This window comes from Halichoerus grypus, chromosome 8 (assembly GCF_964656455.1).
Source record: "Halichoerus grypus chromosome 8, mHalGry1.hap1.1, whole genome shotgun sequence".
Classification (NCBI taxonomy): domain Eukaryota; kingdom Metazoa; phylum Chordata; class Mammalia; order Carnivora; family Phocidae; genus Halichoerus; species Halichoerus grypus.
The window spans coordinates 145,959,165-145,965,566 of NC_135719.1; positions in this window are offsets into that span (position 1 = coordinate 145,959,165).

Consider the following 6,402-nt stretch of genomic DNA (forward strand, 5'->3'; position numbering starts at 1 on the left):
CTTCCCACACACTCTGGTTTCTTCTCAAACTTCTCCAAGGCAACAGATTTTCACTTCCTTCTAAGATTTCCTTTTGCTCAGGGAAAGAAAGAGAATAGCACATATTGAGTTCTTACAACACGAGGCACTGTGCTAGCCATACACAGAGTATCTCCAAGCTTCATAACCACCCTGGGAGGTGGGTATTAGGACTGATGGCAGAGCGTGGACTACGGAATCCAGACTGAAATGAGTTTGAATCCCTTCTGTGACTCTTGGTAGTTGTATAAACTCAATACTCAATAAATGAATACTTACTGGATGAAAAAGTATATTTTGTATCATTTAATAAAGGATGCTGCTCATTATACTCTGAGCCTCAGTTTCCTAGTCTATAAAATAAGAATAATATTACCTGGCTAATGGTGTACAAGATTAAGTGAGATAATATATGTATAGGGTCTATGCATCTACAACAATCAATATATGGTCAATTAAGTCCAGCAAATATTTAATCACCATCATCATTGTCATTAGCTCTCATATATTTAGCATCTGCTAAATGCTAGAGGCTTTCTAAGCTTCCTGATCCTCATAATAATCCTTCAAGGTGGATAGTACAGTTGCCTTTATTATGTAATCTTTATGAGAGTTTAAGAAGTAAAAAGGTTAGTACAGAAAAATACAAGAACTTCCACTCTGGGAGTACAGCAGATCAAGTCCTCCAAGGTACTCTGTCATGTCAAAACAAGACTATCCTGAATAACATGCCACTTCTGACACACTGCTGGGCTGGCAAGGCATATGGGGTCTCCAAATCCCCCACCTCATTCTTTCCCCAAATGTGAGCTAGACCTGTGAAGCAGGGATGAACTAGCAATGCACGGAAAGCAGGAGTTCGCTTGCCTTGAAGATGAGCACCAATAAGAGTACTGTAATTTGCATTCCGACCCTAGGGCCAAAGTCAAAGCAGAGGAGCTGAGCCTAGTGATTCCTTGCAGATCTGGGATGCTCAAAGGTAATAGAAGTGTCTCCAGGTCTTTGGTGGCCCTGAATCACAACAGAACCAGTTAGAAATCTCTGGAGGAAAGCATCCCCAATTTAGGCCTAAAGCATCCACAGGTTAAAGATAAGCAATGACCCCACAATGAAAAGTCACAGAAACAGAAGGAGGCAAGTGTCCATGAGAGGCGGTGACGACAAACAACAGATGTGAACATCCAAGGATGGCAGACATTGAATAGTCTGATACATAATATATAACATCAGGTATGAAACATATAAGGACAGAAAGGAAGGAATTACAAAGATGAACAACCAACAAAAGATTATCAGGAATGACCAAACAGGTTTGAAAAATAACCAAATATAAGTTCTAAAAGTGAACTTTTTGATTGATTTTTAAAAACCTCAAAGGATGATTGTTTATACACAACTAAAAATAAAATTTATGAGCCCAAGAATAAGAGTCTGATTAAATTACCAAAATGCAGTACCAAGAGACAGGGAAATAGAAAACATAAAGGGAAATGTAGGAGATATGAAAATAGAATGAGAAGTGCTAACGTATATCTAATCAGAGTCCCAGAAGGAGAGTGCAGAGACAGGCCATATTTGAAGAGATAATAGCTAAGAACTTTCTAGAACAGATGGGAAATATAAATCCAAGATTCAGGAATCACAATATATTCCAAGTAAGATTAAATATTTTAAATCCCCTCAAACGTCCTATGGTGAATCTTTAAAATACCAAAGACAAAAATATTTTTAAAGCAGTCAGATAAAAAGAAGAGATAATCTTCAAAAGTATGACAATAAGACTGAGGGAAAATTTTTGGCTCCAACAATGCAGCCAGAAGGCATATGTGAGTGCCTTCCACATGTGGAGATGCATTTAGTGTCAATCTAGAATTGTGTACTTCACAAAACTGTGTACCCAGCAAGAGCAAAAATGAAATGAAGATATATTCAGACACATGTGGTTGGTGGTAAACCAGCAAATCTTCCCTAAGGAAGGAAAACAAATGATCACAAAAAGAGCAGTGTGAGATGCAAGAGGGAATGGTGAGCAAAGAAGCTGACAGACATGTATATAAAATTAACAAAAGTGTGTGTCTAAAATACTAATAGTCTAATTTATAAAGTTAAAGACAATAACAGAATTAAAATATTAGACAACAGTAATATGTAAGTCAAGAAGGTGGTGATTTAATTTTGGATATTCCTTTTATTATTCAAAAGATGTTACAATAATGCTTTATTTCATGGGTTGTTAAGTTAAATATGCATGGTTTAGTGTCCAAGATGATCAGAAAAATAATAACAAGAAAGAATAAATTTCAAAGCAGTAGAGGGAAGAGAAAAATGGAATAAGAAAAAAAAGCAAATGGATAACTTTTTTAAAAACTCAAAAGGCAAGAAGGAAGAAAAGGGAATCATAGGAAAAAGAGAAATCACAAAGATAATAGAAACAATAAAAAATAAATCAGTAATCTAGATAAACATAAATGGACTAAACTAACCAATTCAAGACTGTCCAAACGGTTTTTGTTTTTTTTAACTCAAGAAACACCCAGGTGTGAGCACCTGGTTGGCTCAGTCATTAAGCGTCTGCCTTCAGCTCAGGTCATGATCCCAGGGTCCTGGGATCGAGCCCCGCATCGGGCTCCCTGCTCCACGGGAAGCCTGCTTCTCCCTCTCCCTCTCCCCCTGCTTGTGTTCCCTCTCTCGCTGTGTCTCTCTCTGTCAAATAAATAAATAAAATCTTAAAAAAAAAAAAAAAGAAAGAAACACCCAGGTGTACCCACCACCTCATTTAAGAAGTAAAACATTATCAGCAAAATTGACACTTCTATGTACTCCTCCCTGATCATAAACCCATCCTCCCACCAGAAAGAAAATGAGTATCCAATTCAGGGCCTATTATAACCATCAATTCCCACATATTTTACTACAAATGTAAGTATGACTACACACACAAAAAAACACACATTTTTTTTGACACATCACATTTTAATCAATATTATGTTCATGAGGTTTGTCCATTTTGATACATGTAACTTTAATTCATTAATTTTCACTGCTGTATTATTTGTATAAGACTATGCCACAATTGATTTATCCATTTCCCCTGTTGGTTGGCATTGTTATTATAAAAACCGTTTACATTTGCAAAAGTTTCTCTCTAGGGTAAATATTCTTAGGTGTAGAATTTCTGGGTCATGGAATGTAAATACCTTCAATTCTCCTAGATATTGACAAATTGAAAGTATTTGTACCAGATTGCCACATTTCTGGCAATGGCAGACTAATAATTAAGGCCAACTTCACCACTGTAAAACCTAGAAAATATGGATAAACTTTTAAATTAAAAATTAAATGCCTGAAGGCATTGGAGAGTTATTAAGATAGTGAAGAATTATGGCCAAGATTCAGGAGAAGGAAACTCAATGAGACAAGCTCGACATTTGGACAGCTTTTCCCCTAAAGGTGCCCACTGATTCTGGAAGGAGAGGCTGAGAGGCTGAAATTTTGATAAATTCATATAATTAAAGGGACAAAAATTAAAATTCAGGGACCATTAATAAGGGGGACTTAGTAAACCACTGACACCAAAATGGTATCCATTTTTCTTATGATTTTCTTTTCTTTTCTTTTTTCCTTGCCTTTTATGGAAGAATTGATTGGGTTTTGTTTTTTAATTGACTTTAGAGGGATCCACCCTATAATATGCTGTCCTTCAGAAGGAATGAGCCCAGTCTAAAACATCTCCACCCCTAATTGTATTAAACACATCTGGCTTTGCTAGTAGCCTAGGCCAGAATCAAGCATTAAGCCCAGCATTCAATTTATCTCTACATTTTTCCCAGTGCTCAATCTAAACCAGGCATACAAGGAAACAAAATTACATGGCTGAAAACAAAGAGACACTACGTAATATGGAAATTTCCCACAGGACCTCCTGGAAATGGAAGTATCAGACCCAGAGTTTTAAATTAACTAGCTTATTATGTTCAAGGAAATAAAAGATTGAGGATTACATCAGAGAACCAGAAACTATAAAAATGGATCAAATGTAAATTCTAGGACTGAAAAATTGAATAACTGAAATTTAAAAATCAGTGGATAGGTTTAATAACAAGATACAGCTAAAGGAATAATCAGTAAACTGAAAGATCTGTCAGAAGAAAATATCTAAAATGATGCATGGAGAAACATGAAGATAGGGGAAAAACGTAAGAGACATATGAGAAACTACCAAAAATCTAACATATGAAACTGGAGTCCCAGAAGAACAGAAGAAAGAGCGAGGAAGAAGCAATATCTGAAGAGATAATGGCTGAGAATTTTCAAAAAGTGGTAAATTATATTTGCAAAGATTCAAGAGGCACTATGAACCCCCACGCAAAATAAACACAAAGGGAACCACACCTAGACAGATCATACTAAAGCGATTAAACACCAAAGACAAAGAGAAAATCTTAAAAATCAGAGAGAAGAAAAAAAAGAAGCACTACCTTCAAAAGAGCAAGAATAATACTAACATCTGACTTCTCTGCAGAACAAAAAAGCCAGAAGACAATAGAGCACTATCTACAAAGTACTGGAAACAAAATTTGTCAACACAAAATTCCCCAGCAAAAAAGGTCCTTCAATAATAAAGGTGAAATAATGACATTTTCAGATTGGGAAAAGTATATTTTCAGGCTGAGAAAATCCACACCAGCAGCCCACAAGAAAGGAAATACTGAAAGGCACTCTTTAGCAGAAAGCTGGGACACAGGCAACAATGACAAAATGATGGAAAGTTGAATGTGTGGGTAGATGTAAATGAATATCAACTGTATGAAAGTTAGTAATAATGACTTGTGGGGCATGGAATAGAGAAATAAAATGCAAGTAAACTATCATTTATAAGTAGATAAGTGGGGGAGTAAATAAGTTAAAGCCTTCTAAAACCCTTGCCAAGAAATGGGGAAAGTCCTGTTTCATATTAGATAGGAAAAAAAAAATCAAAGATTTCCATTGTAATCTCTGGGGCAGCAGTTATCAAAATGTGGTTAATAGAGCCCTAAGAGTTCCAGAGGGGTCTTCAAGGTCAAAACTATTTTCATAAAAATACTAAGGCATTATTTGCACTTTTTTTATCTTGACGACATATGCACTGATATTGTAAAAGCTACAGTGGATAAAAATGCTGGTGCCTTAGCACAAATCATGAGAGTGGCAAGAAACCACAGTACCAGTCATTGTAGTCTACACTACAATAGACTTGCAGGGAAAAGGTGGGATGCGGGGAGCCGATTTTATTCGACTATCCTTGATAGAATAGTTTTTTTTAAAGCATTAATTTTTATTAAATCATGACCCTTGACCACATATTTTAAACATTCCATGTGATGAAATGGGACATGGGCAAAAAGCACAGCTACTGCATCATGAGATAAAATGGTTGTCTCAAGGAAGAGCACTTGTGTGATTAAGTTGCAAGGTGAACTAACCACTTTTAATCCAACACCATTTCAGTTGGAAAGAAGAGCTAACAGACTATGGTTATTCCAACTTGGATATTTGGTAGTCATCCTCTCAAAAATTAACAAAGTTAACATGTCACTTTAAGGAAAACAATTTATGGTGTGTATTACCCATGATATAATTTGAGTTTTCAAATTAGAAATTAGAAGTTAATATTTTGGAAAACTTTTTATTAGCCATCATGAACTTAGTGGTTCCCCAAATATTTAAAGACTTTTCTGGTAAGATTAATGCTGATATAAATAAGTGTAATTTTTATGTCACGTAATCAAATATGTCAACATTTGGAAGACTTGCATAAGTCAAAGAAATAATATTTTTCAAATAATCAATACAGTGTTACAAAATTATGCAGGAGTAATGACCTATTCCAATTGCAAGAGAAACCAATGGATTTTAATGAAACAAAATATTAAAAGTTCATTGATATAGTCTCAATTCAAATTATAATTCAAATTCAAAATTATAACTAACCTTTAAGAAACTACCATTTGTGAAGTTTTGGTATCAGATAAAAGAAGAAAATAGACAATATTCTGAAAAAGCTATTAAAATACTCCTCTTTTAAGGAAATAGTGAAAATAAATTGAGACTTAAAAAAAAGAAAAGATCAATGAAACCAAGAACTGGTTCTTTGAAAAGATAAACAAAATTGATAAACCTTTAGCCAGACTCACCAAGGAAATAAGAGAGAGAAAACAAATAAATAAAATCAGAAATAAAGGTGGAGAAATAACAACCAACACCACAGAAATACAAAGAATTAAAGAGAATACTATGAAAAATTAAATGCCAACAAATTGGACCATCTAAAAGAGATGGATAAATGCTTAGAAACATACAGTCTTCCAAAACTGAGTCAGGAAAAAATAAAAAACTTGAACAGAC